Source organism: Canis aureus, chromosome 10 (assembly GCF_053574225.1).
Source record: "Canis aureus isolate CA01 chromosome 10, VMU_Caureus_v.1.0, whole genome shotgun sequence".
Lineage (NCBI taxonomy): Eukaryota > Metazoa > Chordata > Mammalia > Carnivora > Canidae > Canis > Canis aureus.
Window position 1 is genome coordinate 37,002,957 of NC_135620.1, and position 26,201 is coordinate 37,029,157.

Genomic DNA, 26,201 nt, shown 5'->3' on the forward strand with positions numbered 1-26,201 from the left:
TTTTTAAAAACTACCAGAGTGGACCAGTGTGGGAGGTTTGGTACAGGCCCCAGTCACTGTCTTTGAGGACCCTCACTCCCACACTCCTCTGCTTCTCGCCTTGAGAGCACAACCATGAGAGAAGCAAGAGGAGGAAGTCATTTTTAATGCCTAATGTAAGTACAAATGAAGGGAACCCCTATCCACTGTGAATGCAAAATGGCAGTATACTTGTGAAATGGCATATCCTGGATCTTGAACTCAAGCAAAACCTGAGAAAACACAGCTAATTACCTTGGAGACATGGTGAACCCAAGAGATAGAGGCTGTGATCTACTTGGGTCACTCCACCAACCCATCTCCCACAGTAAAATCAAACTACTACTTGGTCTCAATGTCAATGGGAACTATGGATCATAGTAATCCCCCCAAAAAGTAGGTGTATTGACTGAATTTGGAGAAGATGGAATTGGGCGTGTGAAGGGCTGCTTCCTACAGGTCTTCCCTACAGGGCATGTGAAGGACTGCTTCCTGTAACACAATGTTACACATTCTAAAGAGAACCTGACCCACAAGATCGAAAGCCACCTATTTGAGTTTTGTTTAGTGTTCCTAGGCAACAAGGAAAAGAAATTTTAAATTATGAATTATCCATAACATTCTCTTCAACTCAAAGCATCTAACTAAATAGCTAATCATACCTACCATTATTTACTTAAAGCTTGGATTATTCTAAGCACACGGGTAAGCATATCATGAGTGATATCTCATACACTAAGTATCAAAACCAGCAGAGTATGAGTCAAGTAGCATAAGACTATATAATTCTCCCTAGATTTCCTTTGGAGCAAGAACTAGGTCTTATTTGTCTCTGCGTCTGTGAGATGGTACCGGGCTTACAGTGAGCACTCAATAAATCTTAAACTAAATGATCTCAAGCTAGAATGAATTCAAGCAGTGAAAATTCCTCCAAAGAGAAGAAAGTCCTACAATTTTGGCAGTAATTCAGTATTTATTTTTAGCAGTGTAAATGACATCATAGAAAAGTTCTATCCCCTAGAGTATATTATTCTATTTGCTTTAAATATGCCATCTCAGAATACGAAAATCAAAGCCTGAGCCTATTCTAGGATCAGCATTCAATTTGACTTCCTTGCTAAGGGGGGACTTGTCAAGCTTTCCCGCAGCAAGAATAGTCCCCAAAGCACATCCTGCAGATTACCTGTTCCAAGGGACCCTCCTAGGTGGTGTGCACAATCAGCAATGCCCTTGAATGGGTTCTGTGGCAGATGAGAGTGGCTGAGAACATTTCAACCAGTTTCTTTGCTGGGATACATATTGGAATCTTTACACTGCCCTAGGTACACTGTAAGCCTCCCCCAGAGAGGATCCGGGCTGTGGCATTTCTCAGATTCCTTGGGCAGGGAGTTGCTTTTTCATGATACATCTCGAGAACCGATGTTTTCCTGAACCCACTTTGGGAAGCACTGGCCAAGGTGAGCCGTGCCTCTCCACCTACACCTCCAGTGGCAGTCTTTAGGTTCTGTTTTCCTAATTGGCCATCCATTTGTAGTAGCTGGGACTCTTCTGCTTGTGGTCTAGAATATAAAGAGAAGAGACAAGAAACTGAGTGTTCCAGAATTGTCACTTCTTGAGTACCAGTTTCTGTTGAGGTGGCTTAAGAAATGCCTTCGGAGGCATTGGGAACTATGGCAAAGATGAAAGGATAATTGAGACAAGAGAAACTGAGGACAACCCAGGAGAAGAAGAGAAAAAAGGAAAAGACAACATAATAAGAAGGAATATCTGGTGAGAAGGGAGGTGAAATCACAAACAATTAACACCCACTTTAAGGGCTCCCTGGGTGGCTCAATGGTTTAGCACTGCCTTCGGCCCAGGGAGTGATCCTGGAGTCCTGGTATCGAGTACCTGGGATCAAGTCCTGGGATGGAGTTCTGCATCGGGCTCCCTGCATGGAGCCTGCTTCTCCCTCTGCCTGTGTTTCTGTCTCTCTCTCTCTCTCTCTGGGTCTCTCATGAATAAATACATAAAATCTTTAAGAAAAACAAAACAAAACACCCACTTTCCACAGTAACATGGTGGTCCCAGAGTTGAGTTCAACTGAGGCCATTAAAAAGAGGGTGTCCCCGCAGGAGCAGCTGACCAATGGCCTGAAGGTAGCCTTTTCCCTAAGTCCTCAGCCTCTCAGCCTGAGCCTCCTGAGCAAGGGAAGTCATCTACATACGCAACAAACCTTTACCATCCCTGTGATGTCTTCTTAATGTCCCTCACTATCCATTTGGCTCTAGGCTCTCAGATTCATAGCTGTGCAGTGTTCAGGAGGACCTCAGAGGCCACTGTCTAGGCAAGTGACCCTCAGAAATGGGTGTGTGTGAACACTGTTCTTTATCTGAAGAGCATTAAAGGTAAACCACCAACTCACCTTTTCACTGAGGCTTCCTGGCAGGAGGGACAGTCTAGGTGATTTCTTGGCGCCTGTCCACTGTTACTAAAATATTCATATCGCCCTGTATCAGATGCTACCAAGGAATTTGAAATGTTGCCTGCAACAGTGACACCTGGTGGCTGCTATGTCCTACTGCATCCCCTTAAGGCAGGAAATAGGGCCTAGACTATAAGCAACTGATATTTGGTGACAATATAAATTTATTACATAGATTCTGGAAAAGAAATTCAGAAATGTTAAGATTTAACAACTTCCACTTAAAGCTTATGCTTATGCTACTCACTATATTAAAAATTATAACAAAAGAACTATTGTGATATAAGTCCTTGTCCCTACAGGGGACGTAGCCAGGGAAATATCCAATTATTTTGCAAGGGGTACAGTCTGTCTGCAAGTGATATTTTAAGTGAGATTTGTTTTCCATGATCTGCTCCAAAATACCCCTCACCCACACACCTGCTAAATGAGTGGCAGCCAGGTGACCCTGCCCATGCACCGAGACTTTAGAAATGAAATGGACAACATGCATTCTCTCCTGAGAACTGAGGAACTGGGATAATAAAAATAAAAAATAAATAAATAAATAAATAAATAAATAAATAAATAAATAAATAAATAAAACATCATTTATCTGGAGAGATGAAGATAGAGCATCCCACGAGGTAGGTAGGCAAAACGGGCGCAGTATGTGACAAGGTTTTGAGGAATCAGGGCCTAAGTAGATACAGACAAAGAATGTAAACAGCGTGCAAAGAGAATAATGAAGCAGTAAATCAATGGAGGGAGAGACAGACAGAAGCAGCTCCCCTTGGTTTCTGCCCTTCCCTGAGCCTCATTTTTAAAAAATTTCATTTATTTATTTATTTGAGAGAGAGAGTGTGTGCCCATGAGGGAGGGGAGGAGCAGAGGGAGAGGGAGAAGCAGACTGAGCTGAGTAGGAGCCCCACGTGAGGCTCGATCCCATGACCCCAAGATCATGACCTGAGCTAAAACCAAGAGTTAGATGAGTAACCGACTAAGCCACCCAGGTGCCCCGAGTCTAATTTTTCTTTAATTAGAGAAAGAAAAAAAAAAAGTCACAGAGGTAACTTGAGTGATTTCCAAGGCACAAAAGGAGGTCTGGATCTCTTAATTAAAATATCAAGTCTTTCTTACAAATCTGAATTGCTTTTCATCCTGCACTAATTCCTCAGTACTCTTGTTGCCTATTTTCCTTATTTATCTTCAGTGCTCACCAGGGCTGATAGAAAGGGCTTTTCAATTGAAACAAGATTGGACACTTTGCTTCCATGTAGTTGCATTAAAGACTCAGCCATCTGAGAAAAATACAACCTAAGGATTTCTCTGTAACTCAGAAAGGCCCAAATCAGTTCTGCTCCGGTGCTTGTTTAGAGTCAAACTGAACACATTCAAATCCACTCACCCATCTTCCCTGTCTTGCCCTCAAGACCCATTCTCCCCCATATTGCCAACTTCCTCCCCAGCACCCAAGCCAGAAAGCTAGGACTCATTCTAGATCCTCTCTCCTGCCCTACATCTGTTCTGGGGTTACCAAATGTGTTTAACTCAGAATTGCAAAACCATAAATCTTAGCCACTCCTCTAGACTGTTTGTGTCCCCCCCAAAATTAATATGTTGAAGCCTAATCTCCAATGTGTTTGTATTTGGAGATAGCGTCACTGGCAGGTTCTTAGGTCATGAGAGTGGAATCCTCAAGAACATGATTAGTGCCCTTATAAAAAGACGCCAAAGAGTTTGCTTGTCCCTCCCTATGAGGGCTGTCTATGAACCAGGAAGACCCTCACTACAATCGCAAACATCTGGATCTTTGACTTCCCAGCCTCCAGAACTATGGGAAATGAATTTCTGTTGTTTAGAAGCCACTCTGTCTAGAATATTCTGGTATAGCAGTCCCAATAGACTATGACAGCCACCAACTTGCTTTGTGTAGTCTTCTTACCTAATGCTTCATTCGCTTGACCTACAACAGGAATGCTTCTTAGATAGTTAACACAAAAACCTAATCAGTTCTACCACCATTGTTGACAGTCAAGACCAACGGGCATTTTTCCTATTGTAAACTGATATAGCTCTAAATCAAAATTGTTTTGGCCTTAAGTCAACGTTTATTTATCCAACATATAATGTGACTAAATAATACACATCAGGCACTCCGCTGGGTATACAGATAACAAATATGAATCAAACACCTTATTTTAAAGAGACATACTTTCAAATAAACTACAATTCGATGGTTGGCATGCTATAATAAATGTCTGGATGAAAAATACCAGGTAACACAGGAAGAAACAATGACTTCTACCTAAAGAACAGAGATGAGAAAAGAATATTAATGTTTAGAATTGAGAGGGTAACACAAAAAAGTGTTAGGAATATAATTTGGGCCTGTTGTAATTTGGGCCTTTCCTTCCCGAAGTAAGAAGGAAAAAAAAATGATCCTAATACATGATGTATGTGAAATAAATCCTAATACATGATTTATCTGATGTGTGACTGACTGCATATAAAATGTAAATAAACATTATTTCCCAGCTAGTCAGTACCCTCCCATAAAAACAGTCACAAAATAGGGGGGAAATGAGATTTGGCTTTCCCAATGGGAAGGTGGTAAGGCCAACAATTCTCTAAGTTCTCTCAATGAGAGGACCTGGAAGCAGAGTGGGTAGTCCATGTGCTGACCTGTCCTCAGGTGCTGTCCTCCACTGACCTGTGCCCCACCCTCAGTCAAAATGTCCTCGATGTTCATATGCTCATGATAATGGACAGAGTATCTGGAAGCCTTGTGTAGAGACAGAGGTGTGCAGGAACAATCTTGCCCACTGACCAAGATAGAACAGAACAAATCAGTGAATCACTGAAGAATTTTTCCGTGGATCAGAGCTGTAGGAAGCAAATAAGCACTGTCACACTGTATTTTCCTTGTTGGTCAGGGTTGTCAAAATGGATACCATGGCAAAAGGAGACAAACAACACAGCATTTTCACACCAAGACCATTTTCTGAGAGGAACAGACAATATACTATGCCCCATGTTTTCTCGTCAGGTCAAGGCCATCGTAGGAGGATGTTGGCCGTACTGATACCTAAGTCATTGTAGACTCTTCCCAGAACTTGCTAGCAGTACAGTTTCTTTACTCTTGCAAACATCACAGTTCCCAGGACATCAAAGACAGTGACTTAGAATCATTCGAAAATAATCCAGAAGAGAAGGAGGGAGAGGCAGTGTCAAAAGTCTTTATTTGAGATGCTACATTGAGTCTGAGGTAAACTAAATCAAGTGACTTTTGGCCTCACCTCTGGAGACGCTATGTCCGCCAGGTAAGGAAGCCATCTTCCTCCCCTGGGGTGAGCATACGACAATTAACAAAGTGATATGGAATTTGAATACAAAATAAATTGTGCTGAATCTCACATATGGTGCCCTAAAAATGTCCAAAATGATGTCATCCAAGGGGGGGGGCAGCGCCTGCAATTAGATGGATGAGGAAGAGGCATTTGAGAAAACAGATTAATGATGCCTTTGACACAATCAGCCTGAGAGGAATACTGGTTTCCATGACAACCAAACCACTTAACCTAAATTAACAAAGCTGTTAAAAAAGAAAAACTTAAAAGATGGGGAGGGGAAACCCAGTGCATCCTCTTTGGGGAAATTAAGCAGCCTGTCCCATCAGCGCCTGTGAGAGGTGTGTGTGTGTTAACTACATATCCGCAGGGTGTGTATTCTCTTACACTCCCTGGTTCCCAGTAATTAGTTTTCAGAAGCAGTCCAAAGATGTTGAGAAATTGCAACTAATTAGTGCAGTTTTCTGATAGAACGGCCCTATTATCCTGATGCAGCCTCAGCCAGGCAGCAAGGATAGGGAACAGACAAAAGGCCGCTCTTGCTTTTCCCCAACTTTGTGTTGATGTTCACAACATCTTCCCAGAACCACTTTCTCTAAATCAGGCAGGTCAGGCTGAACTCTGGAATTTCATTTGTGGCAGGGAATCCCTGCTTTTACAGAGAAACGCACAGGCCATTCACGAGACAGTGTTCAAATCAAATAATAGAACATGTATGCATTATTGAATGTCTCCTGTGTCGTGAAAGAAATTGTATTTTCCTGGGCTGCTTTTAAGACAGTGTAGAATTATCCCCCAATTTTTCTGGGTCTGAAACGAACTTGTCTGAGGAGGGGTGGACACAACTGGAGGTGAATCTATCAGAGGGAGGCAAGCAGGGAGAAAGCAGGGCAGTACATCTCTCTTAGCTTGAAATTCTGCATTACTAATTCCAACCCTGGCCCCCCACTCCGACTGAGCCTGAAGATGACTGAAAACGGGGACTTTGCCTCTTTGTTGTCTCTGTTAAAAATATGTCTGTATGGATAGTCGACTGCTGACGTACGCAAAAAAGAAAAAAATAGAAGCCCTAAAATATTGAGGCAACTGTCAAGTTTTTGCATTTCTGATAAGTGATTCTCTGATTTTATGAGAAAATAATACGTAAGTATTATAATCAATTAAGTTACAATAAAGTCTTGTTAACACAAGAGTCCTTCCAGTGGATGCCTGAAACCATGGAGTACCAAACCCCACACACGTGATGTGTTTTCCTACATGTACATACCGATGATAAAATTTTATCCATAAAATTAGACACAGCAAGAGATAGATCAACAATAATGACTAATATTAAAGGAGAACGATAATAATATACTGTAATGAAATTTATATGAATGTGATCTCTCTCTCTTAAGATATCTTACTGCACTGTACTCTGCCTTCTTGTGAGATGACGCAGTGAGATGACAAGATGCCCAAGGGATGAGATGAGGTGAGGGCAAGGACATGGGCACCAGGACACAGCATCAGGCTACCACTGACCTTCTGACCATATGTGATATGTCGGGAGGAGGATCGTCTGCTTCCAGCCCAGGGTTGGCTGTGGGTAACGGAAACCGCAGAAAGTGAAACCATGCAAGAGGAGAATAAGTGTATTAAATTTTATGAAAAAAGGATAAGGTGTGAGGATTTTTAAAAATAAATCTCAAGTTTCTATCAAGTCAAATTTTAATAACTCAATCTAAAAGATAGGAAATACGCAGAGTGGATTTTTTTTTTTTTAACAAGGAGTATGTTGCACACCCACACAGCATCTATGCAGGTTTATCTCCTGTTTCACAACTTCGTTGTAAATTTGACTCACATTTTGCTTCCGATGCTGGGGATAAGAGAAACATCACTTTAGCTGAGAAAGAGAGGCACTGTTAATGTGGTAAAAGAAAAAAGTACCTCGTAGCTTAAGTTTTGCCTTGCACTTTTCACATGTCATTGATGACTTTTATTTCTTCCTCCGTATTGTCTGTGCATTTATTCTTCTGTGAGTGTCTCAGAATTTTTCTTAGAACTATTTACCATTTTTAAATTCACCATTTTAAAGTGTATAATTCAGTGGTTTTTAGTAGATTCACAAAGTTGTACAACTATCAACACCATCTACTTGCAAAATATCTTCAGCCCCAAAAAGACATCCTATCTTCCTTCAGAGACACTCCCCAATCCACCTTTCCTCCAGCCTCTGGAGACCAACCTACCTTCTGTGTATTCTGGACATTTCTTCAGAGTAGAATCATGTCGTATGTGGCTTTTGCGTTGGGCTTCTTTCACTTAGTATGATTTTTTTAAGATTTATCTATGTCTCAGTACTTCATTCCTTTTTTAAGTAATATTTCAATGTATCCACATTTAATCCATTCAGCACTGGAAGGACATTTGAGTTCTTCCTACTTTTTCACTATCTAATGCTGCTACGTACAGATTTATGCGTGGCCATATGCTTTTAATTCCCTTAGACATATACCTAGGAATAAAAGCACAATATTTTTGTTTCATGATGTCTTTCCCACAAATTTTTTATTTTTGTTCTTACATTTAAATTCCTATCTATATAAGGATCGGTTTCAGCATTAATCTTTTCCACTGTCCTGTCATTCCTTTTGTAAATACTACGCATTTTCCATTTTAATAGCCTTATGTGTTATTAGCTCATAGAGCAGGTCACTTTTAATTTTTCCTTTCTTAATTTCTCCACTATCATTGCCTTCTTACTCTTCCCTGCCCACTTTACCATCATTTGCCTTGCTACTTAATTGGGAATGGGGAGTCAATTTGGGAAAACTGATCGATATCCTTCACAATATCTCATTTTTCTACCCACCAAACATGGTATCTCTTTTCTTTTATTTTCTCTACCGTATCTCCAATTAAGATGTTGTGGCTTCCCTCACATAGGGCTCACCCATTTCCTATGAAGGAAATAACCCGGATAACTCTAATCTCTGAGTAAGTGTCAGTAGGACTTAGTTGATGAGAGGAAGTTAGCCAAGCATGGTGGACCTGAAGGAAGATCACTCTAGGCACAGCAAATGGTGAGGGCAAAGGCTCTGGGGAAACACAAGTTAGCACATGGGAAGAACGGAGAGAAGGTGAGGACAGCCAGGACAAAGTGAGCAAGAAAAAAAAGAAGAAAAGAAGTCAGACTTAGGCAGATCCCAGAGTAAATAAGGCCTCCGTGGTCATGTAAGGAATGTGGACTTGTGCCTCACACAAATAGGAAGTCATGAGAGATTTTAAACCATGCATTGAGGGCAGCCCAGGTGGCTCAGCGGTTTAGCGCCGCCTTCAGCCCAGGGCCTGATCCTGGAGACCCTGCATGGAGCCTGCTTGTCCCTCTGCCTGTGTCGCTGTCTCTCTCTCATGAATAAATAAATAAAATCTTTTTAAAAAACTAAAAAAAAATAAACCATGCATTGACATGATCTAGAATAAAGGCAGCTGGTGCCCTAGTCCAGTTCGGAAGCGACTCTCTCTATGTGGCCAGCGCCAAGACTGAAGAGCCACAGGAAATACCTGGGTGTGGGGAGAAGCTGGTCCATAAACACTCACCTTTTCTGAGTGGGCTTCTCAGGACCACTAACCCCTCTCACCACCCACAGGCCACCAAACTGCTCGTACACTTATGCTGGAGGCTGGTACTGAAGCCACCAGTACCACCAAAGGGAAGTTCAGATCCCAGGAGTACCCATCACCCCTCTGCCCACTCAAACATCTCTGAAAAAGCCCACATGAGGATAGTAGCCACCAACACTTCTGGAAAAAAGCTGTCAGCAAATACCGTTCCCCAACTACTTATTTATGCTTCTCCCTCAAAGCTGCTACCAGAGGGGATCCCTGGGTGGCTCAGCAGTTTAGCGCCTGCCTTTGGCCCAGGGCGTGATCCTGGAGTCCCGGGATCGAGTCCCACGTCGGGCTCCCGGCATGGAGCCTGCTTCTCCCTCCTCCTCTCTCTCTCTCTCTCGCTCTCTCTCTGTCTATCATGAATAAATAAATAAATCTTAAAAAAAAAAAAAAGCTGCTACCAGAAAGAGCATTGCAAGATGAGGGTTTCCATACATAGAAATGACCCAGAAGTCACTGAAATCACCCACAAGCCCTCAGGGGTTTGTCGTGGCCTCTTATCCAGCTGGAAGCTGCCATCTTCACAGCAGTTATAGCCTTGACCTCATTCCTTGCTGTTTCCCCAACTGTAAACCACAGCAGGCACACAAGCACAGGAAGTACCACCGCGCTCCCGTCCTCTCACCTGGCAAAGAAGCTGAAGCTGCTGCCAGGCTAAGCAGGCCTCTCCACAGTTTGATCTGTTTCAAATTCTAGAGAATTGTTATTCAGATGCATCCTAACCGCCTTCTAGTAGGCCTTCCTGAACTGAAGAAGCCCGAAAGCTAAAAACTACATTTCCCAGATATCCTTGCAGCTACAGATCCAGGCACGAATTCAGTTGGACACCCTAACAGGAACTTGAAGGCAGAAGTGAGGCAGACCCATCTTCCTGTAATTGGGGGCTGTTTCCCCTGGCAAGTGAGTCGTAGAGACAAGGATTTTTCTGCAGCAGGGTTGTGTGTACCATATCTAAAGGGCAGGTGACTTCCTGATACCAGGATTACAGCTACACAGCATGATTTTTAACTCAAGGTTAAATGTGGTAGCCTCTTAATTCTCCACCTTCCTGATTGTGTCCCCTGCTGAGTCGCTTCTTTTTGTCTTCTGGAGTCATTTCTGGATGCCCAGCCTGGAACCTACTTGTCCAACCATTCCAGTCATTTCATAAGCACCTGGTTTCCTGGACAATGTCTTATTCTTCTTAAAGTACCTAGAATGCTGGGACGCCTGAGTGGCTCAGCGGTTGAGCATCTGCCTTCGGCTCAAGGCTAGTGATCCCAGGGTCCTGGAATCAAGGCCTGCATCGAGCTCCTTGCAGGGAGCCTGTCTTTCCCTCTGCCTATGTCTCTGCCTCTCTCTCTCTCTCTCTCTCTGGGTCTCTCATGAATAAATAAGGGTTAAAAAAAAAAAAAAGTACCTAGAGTGCTGAGAGAGAGAAACCAAGAAATAGACTCATAATTATAGAGAACAAGCTGATGGTTACCAGAGGGGTGACAGGTGCAGTGGGGTAAAACAGGTGATGGGGATTAAGGAGTGCACTTGTCATGATGAGCATGGATGATGTATGGAATTGTTGGATCACTATTTGAATACCTGAAATTAATGTAACACTATATATTAACTAATGTGAGGTGAAATAGAAACTTTAAAAATAATTTAAAATTTTAAATAAAAACACTTCTATGTTAAATAAAAGTACCTAGAACGCTTTCTGTTGGACCCCATCTGATATTCAAAGAGCAACAAGCAACCATAAGAGAATCAGCAAGGGAGTTATCTCCTCGGCAATCCCACACCACCTATTCACTAGGCTAGTAGGTCTATTTTGCAAGGATTACTGTCCTAGAGAGGAAATTGCCTACCTCTCCTTGTCTACGCTCAGACTTAGTCATCTATCAAACCTGAAGGAGCCTCCAAGCTTCTCTTCTCTTCTCTGGCTCTTCTATGTATTCTACATATTAAATGCCCATGCTTTGCCAAGGCTGTTTGTAAGAGATTACAAAAGTTCTCAAAGTACCCCAAAGCAAATTCTTGGTATAACAGTAATCATGGCAGGGACCAGGAAGTAGCCATCCAATTGTCCCTACAGATCAAATCTATGTTAACTCTGAAAGAGGAAATGAGCACTTGAGTGTTTTGCTCCAAATGGAGTACAGCAGAAGTGGACTTGGGTGTCTGCCTGAACCTGCTGCCTCTCTCTGCAGCTCTAAAACCAAAAGAAGACTCTCAGCAGTGCAGCCTCCTCCCAAGAGATGAACATCATGCAGCCTAAGGCAGGTGGAAATGTGGGAAAGCCATAGGGCAGCCCATCTAATCTTGAAGTGAAATGTTTCTGCAGAAAGCACACACTCTACATGTGTGTGTCCATGTGTGTGTATACACGTATATGCATGTATACACACTTTATATTGGTAGGGTCCTTATGAGGGGAAAATAAGGGGGCACCTAGGAGGCTCTTTCAGTCAGGAGTCTGCCTTTGGCTCAGGTCATGATCTCAGGGTCCTGGGATCCAGCCCTACGTCGGCTCAGTTCAGCAGGGAGTCAGCTTCTCCCCCTCCATCTCTCCCTCTCCCTCTCTCTCAAGTAAATAAATAACACTTTTTAAAAAATAAAAGAGGGGAAAAATATCTCCTGGAGCCTTAGAATTCCAAGCAAATGCTACCTGGCAATGGAGACTTTTTCCTTTGGCTAACAGGCTGCCATCTGAATTGGTTTAAGTCTATCTATAGGTTTTAACATACAAAATAAATTATAGATACATATATGATATGATATGATATATGATATGATATGATATGATATGATATGATATAGATATAGATATAGATGAGATACCTCAAGTACATTAAAGTAGAGTGAGTTTAATTCTGTTAAATTAGGAATGAAACTTTTTTTCAAAAGATTTTTATTTATTTATTCATGAGAGACAAAGAGAGAGAGGCAGAGACACAGGAAGAGGTAGAGTCAGGCTTCCTGCACGGAGCCTGATGAGATACTCCATCCCAGGACCCCGGGATCACAGCCTGAACTAAAGGCAGACATTCAACTGCTGAGCCACCCAGCACCCCAAAACTGGGTTTTTGAGAGGACTGGTTGGGTGTATCCCTGTGGTCTGCCCTTCTGAAAATTCAGCCACTCTAAATAAGTGCCATGATGACCGCTAGTCTCTCTCACTCAGAAGGATACCATCAGCCTTCCCCTAGGGCATCCTGAGATAACAGACTCACTGTGGTCCAGGCTGCTATGTGACCTGCCCAAAGTTCCTCTGACAGGAGTCCTCATGGAGTCAAGGAGTAGAGGTTGATGATGGTAAAAATAGTTTCATTTAACGTATATCTGATGATCTGGGTTCTCGGAGTCAGGCTTACTCAGAAAGGAAGGCTTGGAACTAAGAAGCAAACAACTATGTCCAAGGGCAACTGCCAGGAAATGTTACATGATGGCCTTTCCCCAAAAGGATGGGATGTCCTAGATGTAGACGATCTACTCTATTCTCAACATTTCAATTTTGGTATCTGTGTTTTGTTTTGTAAATAGTCATTTTCACTCTTTTGATGCTGCATAATTGCCTATAGTTTTAAACGTTTCTTGCCTCAGTAGGTGTCAGCATTATCTGAATGATTTAGTATAACAAAACAAAATATATTGTAGAGAAGAAAGTGTACATTTGTTTAATGACACAATAACAGCCACCGCAACCATCAACCGTCTACATTAGACATGAGTTAGAGTCTAACTAAACCCAGGGACTTGAGGAAAGGACAAAAGGCCCTAGAAAGTTCCCAGCTTTTCGTCTATTCAGCAGCCTGTAAAGACTGGAAGCATGACTTACCTTCGTAAACATGAGTGCCAGAGCAAGGTCTAACAGAATCTCCTTCAGTCCTATGAAATTCTGTTTTCAGGGCTCTTACTAAATAAAAGTCTATGCTACAGTGCAAAACAAGGAAGCCCAGGAGACAACTTGGAAACCCAGTTGGAGTGCCATCACCAGCTCTACTCATGAACTATCTATGTCATCCTGTAGCTACATGTCCAACAAAGACAGGAAAGGAAGCAGCCTTAGCTTCATTTCCAGGTCCTCCCCCAGGAAGGACCACTGCCAGAAAAGCTAAGAGCAGCTGGAGAGTCAGCGATTGCTCACAAAATTCACGGGAGAGCCAACAAAAGGCAGCAATGAGAGGACAGATGCTAGAGGCCATCTGGAGAAAGAAATTGCTGGTCTTGGAATGGAAGACTTTTCCCTTTGAACTAAGCTTTACAAACCACGTTTCCTTCAGAGGGCAGAAGATTGCTCAAATAAATCAAGAAATCAACTTTATGGCGAAACAGGTGAAAAGGGAAAAGGTGAAATCAAATATCTCATGCATCCTAAGATTCTGGAAGACTTCCAGGGGAAATGAAAATTGAACATTTACTATTAATGGAAAAATCACTATAAGGAATATGGAAAAAGAGAGTTTATCTAGAAGGAAAGATGAGATAGTCATTGAACTTGTACTTTCCTATGGTTTGATGTTTATTAAGTATGAGCCACGAAGATGGCCTCTAAGCCTAGGAGATTTTGTTGACCTGATATTGACTTGTTGCTCAATAACCAACAGCAGGCATGGGGTTTTAACATCAATAACTAGTAATTTGTGCTCCCTTGGTCTGAAAATTCTGTATAATATCATCCACCAATGACATGGATTTTGTTAATCAAAATCTTAGACACTTACTGTTCTTTAATGCATGTGAGTAAAGTAAGGCTATGGACACAGAATTCATCTAAAAAGATGAGGAAGGGGGATCCCTGGGTGGTGCAGCGGTTTGGCGCCTGCCTTTGGCTCAGGGCGCGATCCTGGAGACCCAGGATCGAATCCCACGTCGGGCTCCCGGTGCATGGAGCCTGCTTCTCCCTCTGCCTATGTCTCTGCGCCTCTCTCTCTCTCTGTGTAACTATCATAAATAAAAAAAAAAAAAAAAAAAAAAGATGAGGAAGGCATCCTGGAGGCATAGAGAGATACATCAATCTGAAATACTGTCCCTCCCCACAAACCCCACCATCACACTTTCTACTTATTGGGTGCCTCCTCCCCACTCCACAACCAAAAATCTCAGAACCACTACACTCAACCATGCCATGGCCAGTACTCCGTACACAGATTAGCTGAGGGACAGCTTCTGGTCCTGAAAAATGAATGAAACCTGGTGGCCAAACTGTCCTTGTTCTCCAGGTGAGCTGAACCTCCTCAGATGGTTCCAACAGAAGATTCCTTTCCAACAGCCAGTTTCATTGACAGGGAATAGCATGCAGCTATATTAAAAAGCAGCATTTAAAAACAAAACAAAACAAAATAAATAAAATAAAATAAAATAAAATGAAGCATTCATTTTTCTGATGGACAATCACTAAGTTCCCTTGTAGTGTCAAACTTTGCCCAATTTGGCCTTAGGAAGATCACCTGATTGAGAAGCAGTGGAGGAGGAATGCGTCCTGCTCTTACTGGATAAAAATCCCCAATGGATATTAGGAAAAAAGATTCTCCCAAAGCACTGGAATGTCAAAACATACATATTTCCTACTAGATTAATGAGCACTATAAATATTTACATGATCCACAGATGGATCTAACTTGTAGGAGGAGTACAGGAACAGTGGAAGAAATGGACAGATACCAAGTAAAGGTAGATTTCTTAGTATTTGCAAAAAATGCTAAGTATATTATCATAAGTTTAATAAGTATATTGAGCATATTATATATTATAATAGATATATATTATATTTACATATACTAAGTGTATAACATATTATTATTAAAATAATTATGCTGCAATCATTTCTTTAAAAACTGCTTGTTTTAAAAGATTCCCTCTCTTATCAGAGAAGCTATCTTATGAACAAGAGACAGAGGGTTTAGTTCCATCCCTACATCCATTCCATTTTTGCCACTTTCATCTCCATGTTCACCCACAGTTCACCAAATAAACATTTGCCAAATGAAGATAATGGAGGGAAATAAGGAAAATACTTGGTGCCTCAGGCTTTAAAAGATCATACACTTTAAATATGGATTTTAAGAAGCTTTAGTGCTATAAATAACTTCAGCCCAAAAAAATGAAAAGAAAAAACATTTCCTCTTTTAATGAAGAAAAATATAAAGTCTGCAAAATATTAAAATAACTCTACTTTTAGTCTCAACATAGAAGTGTTTTGTTTAAAGCTATTAATAGTTTACTAACATGAACCATTAAGTGAAGAAAAGGAGAAAAATAAAATGGAAATTTTTAGGGCTAGAATGAGATCTTCTTAATTTCCATTTAATATTTGGGTAGGAACAATTCTTAGAAATGATCACAAACACAATAATTACTGGCTTAATCCTAAATAGATTTGCAGTCATTTCTTTTCATGTTATTTTTGGCATGCTGGCTGTGGTGGTGGCATGCCATAATGTTGATATAACTGGTTTCTCAGAAAACAAGATTTGTGACAATTTGCTCCATTCTGCTCCAGAGACAATCTGAGGCTTTCAAAAGGGGCTAAAAATGCACACAAATCTTCCCCCTCACAGCTGCTGCTTGTTTAACATTGTCAAATTTTCTTAATTAAAATTTCAGATTTTATGCTTGGTGTTTTTTCTCCCCTTTAGCTCAAATGCCATTCTGCCCCTTTAAAAGGCTGCAAAAAAAAAAAAAAAAAAAAAAAAAAAAAAGCCAGGTAAAGGCCTCATTTTACTGGAAGAGCTCATTTTTAAGTTTATCCTTAATATTATTCATCTGTATTAATTTTATTTGAGCCCCAATAGGCTCAATTAAGCTTTGAGAATGCATAGAGCATGTAATTCACCCCAAATCATAATTATTGATGAAATATCACAGTCACTCCCTGAATCCTCCTTATAAAAGTCTCCAGTCCTATGGCTTTCGACACCAGCTGTATGCAGAGAACTCTCAATTTATTACCTCAACCCAAGCCTCTCCTCCAAATTCCAGAGTCTCTTATCCAACTGCCCCCCTCAATATCAAGACATCTCAAGTTCATTCTGTCCAAGTCTGATTTCTGAGTATCCCCCCAAATCTGTTTCATCTGTCACTTACCCTATCTCAATTGAGGCAATTACATCCTTCCGGTCGACCAGGTCCAAACCCAAAACATCACACTCTGGTCTGAATCACCATTACCTCTTTTTTTTTTTTTAATTTAAATTCAATTTAGTCAACATATACAGTATTATTAGTTTCAGGGGTAGAATTCAGTGATTCATCAGTTATATATAACATCCTGTGCTCATATCAAGTGTCCTCCTTAATGCCCATCAACTAGTTACCTCATCTCCCACCTACCTCCCTTCCAGCAACCTTTTCTCTGTGTTTCTTATAGTTAAGAGTCTCTTATGGTTTGTCTCCTTCTGTGTTTTCACTTTATTTTCCCTTCCCCTATGTTCATCTGTTTTGTTTCTTAAATTCCACATATGAATGAAACCATATGGTATTTGTCTTTCTCTGACTTATTTCACTTAGCATAACCCTCTAGCTCCATTCACATCATTGCAAATGGCAAGATTTCTCCCTTTCTGATGGCAGAGTAATATTCCATAGTGTGTGTGTGTGTGTGTGTGTGTGTACCACATTTTCTTTATCCATTTATCTGTCAATGGACATCTGTGCTCTTTCCATAGTTTAGCTATTGTGAACATTACTGTTATAAACATTGGAGTGCAGATACCCCTTTGAATTACTATACTTGTATACTTTGATAAATACCTAGTAGTGGGGATGCCTCGGTGGCTCAGTGGTTGAATACCTGCCTTCAACTCAGGGTGTGATCTCAGAGTCCCGGGATCGAGTCCCACATCAAGCTCCCTGCATGGAGCCTACTTCTCCCTCCACCTTTGTCTCTGCCTCTCTCTCTCAGTGTCTCTCATGAATAAATAAATTAATTAATTAATTAATTAATTAAAAATAAATAAATAAATACCTAGTAGTGAAATTGCCAGGTCATAGGGCAGCTCTATTTTTAACTTTTTAAAAAAGATTATATTTATTTATTCATGAGACACACACACACAGAGAGAGAGAGAGAGAGGCAGAGACACAGGCAGAGGAAGAAGCGGGCTCCATGTAGGGAGCCTGAGGCAGGACTCGATCCCGGGACTCCAGGATCACGCCATGGGCCAAAGGCAGGCGCTAAACGGCTAAGCCACCCAGGCCTCCCTATTTTTAACCTTTTGAGGAGTCTCCATACTGCTTCCCAGAGTGACTGTTCCAGTTTGCCTTCCCACTAACAGTGTAAGAGGGTTCCCCTTTCTTCGCATCCCTGCCAAACATCTGTTGTTTCCTGCACTGTTAATTTCAGTCATTCTGACAGGGGTGACACGGTATCACATTGTGGTTTTGATTTCTATTTCCCTGAAAATGATGTTGAGCATTTTTCATGTGTCTATTGGGCATCTCTATGTCTTCTTTGGAAAAATGTCTGTTTATGTCTTTTGCCCATTTCTTGACTGGATTTTTTTGTTTTTTTGGTGTTGAGTTTGATAAGTTCTTTATAGACTTTGGATACTAGCCCTTTACCTGATATGTCATTTGTAAATATCTTCTCCCATTCCAGAGGTTGTCTTTTAGTTTTGTTGTTTCCTTTGGTATGCAAAAGCTTTTTATTCTGATGAAGTCCCAAAAGTTCATTTTTGCTTTTGTTTCCCTTGCCTTTGGAGATGTGTCTAGCAAGAAGTTGCCATAACTGAGCCACCATTATCTCTTGTCTGGATCACTACAATGGTCCCCCGTCTCTCTGTTTCTGCCCTTATCCACCTCACTCTATCCTCAAAATGGAACCCAGGGTAATCTTTTCAAATCATAAGTCAGCTCACATCACTCCTTTGCCGAAAACTCTGCAGTGGACCCTCTTTTCAGTCAGGGTAATAGCCAAAGTTCTTTAAATGGCCCCCTCACCTCATGAACATACCTTATAAACCTACCATTGGGAGACAATTCCCCACGGGTCTCTTGCTTTTCTGCACATCTTGCAAGAAGAAATACTTTGTTCCAGACAACCTTTTCAAAAATATTTGGATAGCAAGCAGCTTTGGAAAATAGAGCATCTCCTTCCAGAGCTGAGAGCAGTTTGCTTACTCTCCAGTGTGAAAAAGATCATGTCTCTCTCCATGCAAAGGGCAGGCAGGTTTCCTTATAGTCCATTATAAGAGACTCATGGTACCCTGCCTGTGGCACAAACCCATTGGGCATGTTGCATCCACCTGGCGCTTCACATCGCCTCCCTGAGACATGGAGGGCAAGGGGAACTGATGTAAATATGCTGCTGTCATGCTGCTTGTTGTGCCATGAATAATGATAAGTCTCATGCCTTCTGCCAGAATCCACAAAACAGTGCAGGCTAAACTTGTTATCTTGCAAATAGCAAAATTTCAGCCCCTACACAACCCTGAACACCTATCTGACCCATCTCCTACTATCATCCCCTCACTCACTTTGGCTCAGCCACACTTCTTTGATTACATTTGGCACATTCCTCTCTTAAGGCCTTTCTCCTGGCCTTTGTTGTCTGCCTGAAATACCCTTCCCCCAGATATCTAGTTAGTTCCTTCCTCTTTGCCAAGTCTCTGCTCTTATTTCACCTTCCCAATGGGGCCGACTCTAATTATCTCATTTAAAATTGCAACTGACCCTCCTTCCTTCCTCAACATTCCCAGTTCCCTTTATTGGCTCTAATTTTTCTTTTTCTTCACCACACATATCACTTTCTACATACTGGAGGGTCAGCAAATGTTTTCTTGAGGGCCAGATAATAAATATTTTAAATCTATGGGCCTAAAGGTCTCTCTCGCAACTACAGATGGTCCCAATTTAACAATAGTTCGATTTACAATTTTTTGAGTTTACAATGATGCAAAAACAATGAGCATGCGGTATAAACTGTACTTGGAATTTTGAATTTTGATCTCTTCCCAGGCAGATGCTGGAAAGTGACAGTGATCCGCAGTTGCCAGTCATGTGATCATGAGGGTAAACAACTGATAACTTACAACCATTCTGTACCCATATAGCCATTCTGTTTTCTGCTTTCAGTATGTATTACATGAGATGTTCAATACTTTATTATAAAATAGGCTTTGTGTTAATTCTGCCCAACTGTAGGCTAATCCAAGTGCTCCTAGCATGCTTAAGGTAGGTTAGGCTAAGTTATGATGTTGAGTAGGTTAGATTTTTTTTTTTAGTAAGTTAGATATATTAAATGTATTTTTAACTTGGGATATTTCCAATTTATAATGCATTTACTGGGTATAATCCCATTGTAAGTCAAGGAAGATCTTTACTCAAGTTTCCCACTGTGGTAGCAAAGCAGCCATAGGTAATACATACATGAACAGGCATGGTCATGTTCTAGTTATCACTTTATTTACAAAAATACACAGTTGGCCTGTAAGCTTTAAATTGCCAACCTCTGTATTATATAATTTAGTTATCACATTTACTGTTTGCCTTATCCCACTAAAATATAAGAAATTATCCAAGAAATTATCCACCAAAGAAAAGTACAATCAGAGAACACATACTTGTAGATCAATTTTCAAATAACCTAAACCAGAATTATATTTGAACTCACAGACAATATTTGAGATAGACAAAGTCAAGTAAATCTAACTTCATAATGATCCCTTCCCCTTAACTATCCATCCCACTTATGAGTCAATAGGGACAAACTTTCCAGCCCAGTTTGTTCCAAATGAGCCTGTTCCTTGGTCACAGTTATTTGACAGGAGGTTCAGAACCTCTCCCAAGCTATACTGATAATCCTCCTTCCCTTGGAACATATGCTGAGAAAGCCAGTCATCTCTGTAAGGCTGGAAATGGGACATGTAAGTTTAAAACTATAGACACATGTGATAGAAATGTACTTAGCTATCCCCTTGAAGCTGGGCATAACCACATGACTTGCTTAGAACAATGAAACATGAATGGAAATGATGCATGTAAAAGATCTGAATGAAAGCCCTAAAAGCCAGTGTGCTTTTTAACAAATGGTGATGGGATAATTGGACACTCACATGCAAAAGAATAAAGTTGAACTTCTACTTCACATAATACACAAAAATCAACTCAATATGGACCAAAGATCTAAATGTTAGAGCTACAATTATAAAACTCTAAGAAGAAAACATAGAAGTAAGTCTTTGTGACAAAGAATTAGGCAATGGTTTCTTAGATATGACATAAAAATCATAAGCAGCCAAAAAAAAAGTTAAACTGTACTTCATCTGTGTCAAAGGACACTATCAAAAAAATGAAAAGACATCTCCTAGAATGGGAGAAAATACTTGCAAATCATATTCAGGCAAACCTGTAGATCTTGCAGATTCAGTTCCAGACCACTGTACTAAGGCAAGTCAAATATTTTTTTGGTTCCCAGAGCATATACAAGTTATGTTAACACTGTACTGTAATCTATTAAGTGTGCAATAGCATTATGTCTAAAAAAGCAATGTACATACCTTAATTAAAAAATATTTTCTTGCTGAAAAATGCTAACCACCATCTGGGTTTCAGAGTCATAATCTTTTTTGCTGGTGGAGGGTCTTGCCCCGATGTTGATGGCTGCTAAATGATCAGGGTGATGGTTGCTGTGGAAATTTCTTCAAATAAGATGACAATGAAGTTTGCCTCTTTGATTGACCCTTCCTTTCATAAACAATTTCTCTGTAGTATTTAAGTCATAGTAGAACTTTTTTCAAAATTGGAGACAATCCTCTCAAACCTTACTGCTGCCTTATCAACTACGTTTATGTAATATTCTAAATTCTTTCTTGGAATTTTAACAATCTTCACAGCATCTTCACAGGAGTAGATTCCATCTCAAGAAACCACTTTATTTGCTCATCCATAGGAAGCAACTCCTCAACCATTAAAATTTTATAATGAGGGGCGCCTGGATGGCTCAGTTGGTTAAGCCTCTGACTCTTAATTGCAGCTTAGATCATGATCTCAGGGTTGTGAGATCAAGCCCTACATCATGCTCACATGCTAGGAGTGGAGCCTGCTTAAGATTCGCTCTCTCCCTCTCCCTCTGCCCTTCCACACCCCCTCACCTCTCTCCCTTAAAAAAAAAATTATCGGGATCCCTGGGTGGCACAGTGGTTTGGCGCCTGCCTTTGGCCCAGGGCGCGATCCTGGAGACCCGGGATCAAATCCCACGTCGGGCTCCTCGTGCATGGAGCCTGCTTCTCTCTCTGCCTCTCTCTCTCTGTGTGACTATCATAAATAAATAAAAATTTATTTTAAAAAAATTATCGTGAAATTGCATCAGTTCAGTCACATCTTCAGATATTCAGATATCTTCAGGCCCCACTTCTAATTATTTGAGTTCCCTTACTATTTCTACCATATCTGCAGTTACCTCCTCTTCTGAAATCTTGAGCTGGTCAAAGTCATCCATGAGAGTTGGAGTCCACTTCCAAACTCTTGTTCATGTTGATATTTTAATCTCTTTCCATGAACCATGAATACTCTTAATGGCATTTAGAATGGTGACTCTTTCCTAGGTTTTCAATTTACTTTCCCAGAGCCACCAGAGCAATCATTATCTATGGCACCTATTGCCTTTTTACAAAATGTATTTCTTAAATTGTAAGATTTGAAAGTCAAATGAATCCTTGATCTATAGGCTGCAGAGTGGATGCTGTATTAGCAGACATGAAAAAACATTAACCTCATTGTCCATTTCCATCAGAGCTCTTCAGTGACCCGGTGAATTGTTAATGAGCAGTAATATTTTGAAAGGAATCTTTTTTTTTCTGAGCAGCAGGTCTCAAAAGTGGGCTGACAATAGTAAATCATGTTGTGAACAGATGTGCTGCCAGCCAGACTTTGCTGTTCCACTTAGAGGGTAAAGACAGAGAAGAATTAGCATAATTCCTCAAGGCACTAGGCTTTTTGGTGTAGTAAATAGCTTCAATGTAGAGTCACCAGCTGCAGTAGCCTGTCCCTTGAAACTTTGAAGGCAGGCCGTGACTTTTCTCCAGCTATGAACTTCCTAGATGGCATCTTCTTCCAACAGAGGTCTGTTCAATCTACACCGAAAACGTATTGTGTAGTGGAGCCACCTTTCTTAATGATCTTAGCCAGATCTTCTGGATAATGTGCTGCAGCTTCTACATCTATAGCACTTGCTGCTTCACCTTGGTACTTATATGTCATAGAGATGGCTTCTTTCCTTCAACCTCATGAACCAGCCTCTTCTAGCTTCAAGTTTTTTTTTCTGCAGTTCCCTCACCTCTCTCAGCCTTCACAGAATTGAAGACAGTTAAGACCTTGCTCTGGATTAGGGTTTGGCATAAGGGAATGTCATGGCTGGCTTGATCTTCTCTCCAGACCACTGAAACCTTCTCTATCTCAGCAGTAGGGCTATTTCATTTTATCTTGCATGCGTTCACTTTGAGTATCACTTTTAATTTCTTTCAAGAACTTCTCCTTTGCATTCACAGCTTGGCTGTTTGGCATTAAGAGACCTAGCTTCCAGCATATCTCAGCTTTTGACATGCCTTCCTCACTAAGCTTGTTTCTAGTTTTTTATTTAAAGTGAGAGACATGTGATTCTCCCTTTCATTTGAACACTTAGAGGCCATTGTAGGGTTACTGATTGGCCTGATTTCAACATTGTTGTGTATCTCCTCACGGAGGCCTGAAGAGAGTGAAAGAGACAGGGAATGGCTGGCAGGTGGAGCAGTCAGAGCACACACAACATTTATCAAGTTTGTTATCTTATATAGGTGGGTTTGTGGCACCCCAAAACAGTCACAACAGTAACATTAAAGATTACTAATTATAGATCATCATGACAAATAATAATTGTGAACAAGTTTGAACCACTGAGTCACCAAAATGTGACACAGAGACACAGAGCAAATAGTGTTGGAAAAATGGTGCCAATAGACTTACCTGATGCCACAAACCTTCAATTAGTAAAAAACATCGTATCTGTGAAGGGCAGTAAAGCGAAGCACAACAAAGCATGCCTATGTCTGATAAAGGTCTACTATCCAGTTTAAATAAAGAACTTTTACAACTAAACAATAAAGAGACAATGACATTTAAAAATGAGTAAAGAAAAATGAATGAATGAATGAATGAATGAATGAATGAATAAATAAATAAATAAATAAGAGTAAAGAATTGGGGTGCCTGAGTGGCTCAGTCAGTGTAGCATCCAACTCTTACTTTCAGCTCAGATCATGATCTCCGGGTCATGAGACTGAACCCTGTGGAATCTGCTTCAGATTCTCTCTCCCTCTCCTTCTGCACCCCCCATTCACATGCACTCTCTCTTTCAAAAACAAATAAAATCTTTTTTTAAAAATGAGTAAGGAATTTAAATGAATGTTTCTCTCCAAAGAAGATGTATAAATGGCTAGGAAACATATGAAAGGATGCCCCAAAACAGTAGACATTAGAGAAATGCTAATCAAAGTTGTGATGCGCTACCACCAGGATAGCTATAATCAAAAATTAAAAAAGAACTTAGCGAAGATGTAAAGAAACTGGAACCCTCATATGTTGATTGTGGAAATGTAATGTAGTATGGATACTTTGGAAATAGTTTGGCAATTCCTCAAAAAGTTAAATGTATAGGGATGCCTGGGTGGCTCAGTTGGTTAAGTGTCTCTCTTCAGCTCAGGTCATAATCTCCAGATCCTGGGATCAAGCCATGAATCTGGCTCCCCATTCAGCAGAGAGTCTGCTTTTCTCTCTGTCCCTCCATCCCCTCTTGTGTTCTCTCTCAAATAAATAAAATATTAAAGAGAAGTTAAATGTACAATTACATATGACCCAGCAATTCCACTTCTAGGTACATATATAAGAAAATTGAAACCATATGTATGTGCAAAAACTCACACAGGAATGTTCCAGCAGCATTATTCATAATAGCCTAGTAGTGAAAATAGCATAATAGCCTAATAGTGGAAATATCCCAAATGTCCCTCAGCTAGTAAACAAAGAAAATGTGGAATAGAAGTTTAGAACAATAGAATGCTATTCAGCCATAAAAAGGAATAAAGTACTGATACATGCTACATCATGGATGGAACTTGAAAACATTATGCTAAATAAAAGAAGCCAGTCACCAAAGGCCATATATTTATATTATTATATTCATATGAAATATCTAGAATAGTCAAATCCACACAGACAGAAATTAGATTAGTGGTTGCTAGGGGATGGGAGGAAGAGGGAATCAGAATAGACTGCTAATGGGTACAGTATTCTTCTTCTTCTTCTTCTTCTTCTTCTTTTTAACAGGACTTCTTTTAGAGTGATGAAAATGTTCTGGACTTGTCAGTGGTGATGACTGTATGACATAGTGACTACACTAAAAAAATACACTGAATTGTATACATTTAATTTTGCACTTTACCATAGTGAATTTTATGTTATGTGAATTATATCTCAATTTTAAAACAACAACATACAAAAAACCCCAATGAGATACCACTTCACAATATAAGACAGTTAAAATAAAGATTAATGATACCAAGCATTGGAAGATATGGAAATGGGAGCCTGCCTACATTGCTCGTGGGAATGCAAAATGGTACTGCCCATTTGGAAGATAGGAAATTTTCTAAAAAGTTAAACATATACTTATTTATGACCCAGGAATTCCACTCCTTGTTATCTATCTACCCAATAGAAATGAAAACGTATGTCCACACAAAGACATGAATGTGAATGTTCATAATGGTGTCATTCATGAAAGCTCAAACCTAGAAAAATCCAAGTCCATCGGCTGGTGAATGGTAACCCAACATATGGTATGTTTCATACAATGGAATATAATTCAACAATAAAAATGAACTACAAATATATCCAACATGGATGTATGTCAAAAACATTAAGTGAAAGCCTAAAACCACAGACTATGTATTGTATAATTCCACTTATATAAATTTTGTATTAAAGGCAAGATTATAGAGACAAAATGTCATTGTTTGCCTGGGGCCAGGGAGTCCAGAGTGGAGATTGACATCAAATAGGGCAAGAGGCAACTTTCTAAGGTGAGTGCAGTGGTTCTGAAGCTCAACTGTGATTATGGTTGCACAAAACTATGCATTCCCTAAATGAAGACTTGTATATTTAAAAGGAGTAAACTTGATGGTATTTAAATTATACCTCAATAAGGCATTTAAAACAAACAAACAAACAATGTTAGGGAGCCAAATTCCTTTTCCTTTGCCATGGTGATGAATATCATTCCAGATGGTGGAGGTTCCAACGGCCTCCATAATGTGGAACAGGGTGTTCTCTTGACCTAACATGCATATATAACAAGAGCTAGAAGTATTGTTATTTTAAGCTACTGAGATATGGAGGCTGTTACTAAAGCATATCCTAGCCCATTTTGATTAATACAGAAAGTGATTCCAGAGGTTATATTGATGAGTCAATATTGTTTAGTCAATTAAGTCAAAGGAGGTTGGACATGGGAATTAAAGTGATGTCTCAGAAATACCGTGGTGTGGTTATATGATACAGAATTAAATAGACAAAAAATAGACTAAACTTTTTAGAGAACTGTACTGCCAAAGAACTACCTGCCCTGAAAGAGATGGGACTTTCCGTGACAGAATGATCATTTGGCCTCGTCATGAGGCAGGAAAAGTTCTGAGAAAGTTGCTCATTTCCTAAGGAGGGCAATTTTCCTGATAACCACTTGAGATGTGAACGAAGAAATCATGGAAAACAAAGCATCTTTCAGC

General features: G+C 40.3%; 1 long non-coding RNA gene across 2 annotated transcripts; it reads right to left on the minus strand.

The window, feature by feature from the left end:
* Positions 1-971: 971 nt before the first annotated feature.
* On the minus strand, positions 972-23,508 carry LOC144322225 (uncharacterized). 2 transcript variants are annotated; one of them, XR_013387809.1, is made up of 4 exons: positions 20,943-23,508; positions 8,046-8,311; positions 7,336-7,393; positions 972-1,577 (listed from the first exon to the last, which is right to left on the minus strand). It is a non-coding gene; the product is annotated as an uncharacterized LOC144322225 (long non-coding RNA). The 2 variants fall into 2 exon arrangements; XR_013387808.1 differs by lacking the exon at positions 20,943-23,508 and adding an exon at positions 10,094-10,544.
* Positions 23,509-26,201: the final 2,693 nt, after the last annotated feature.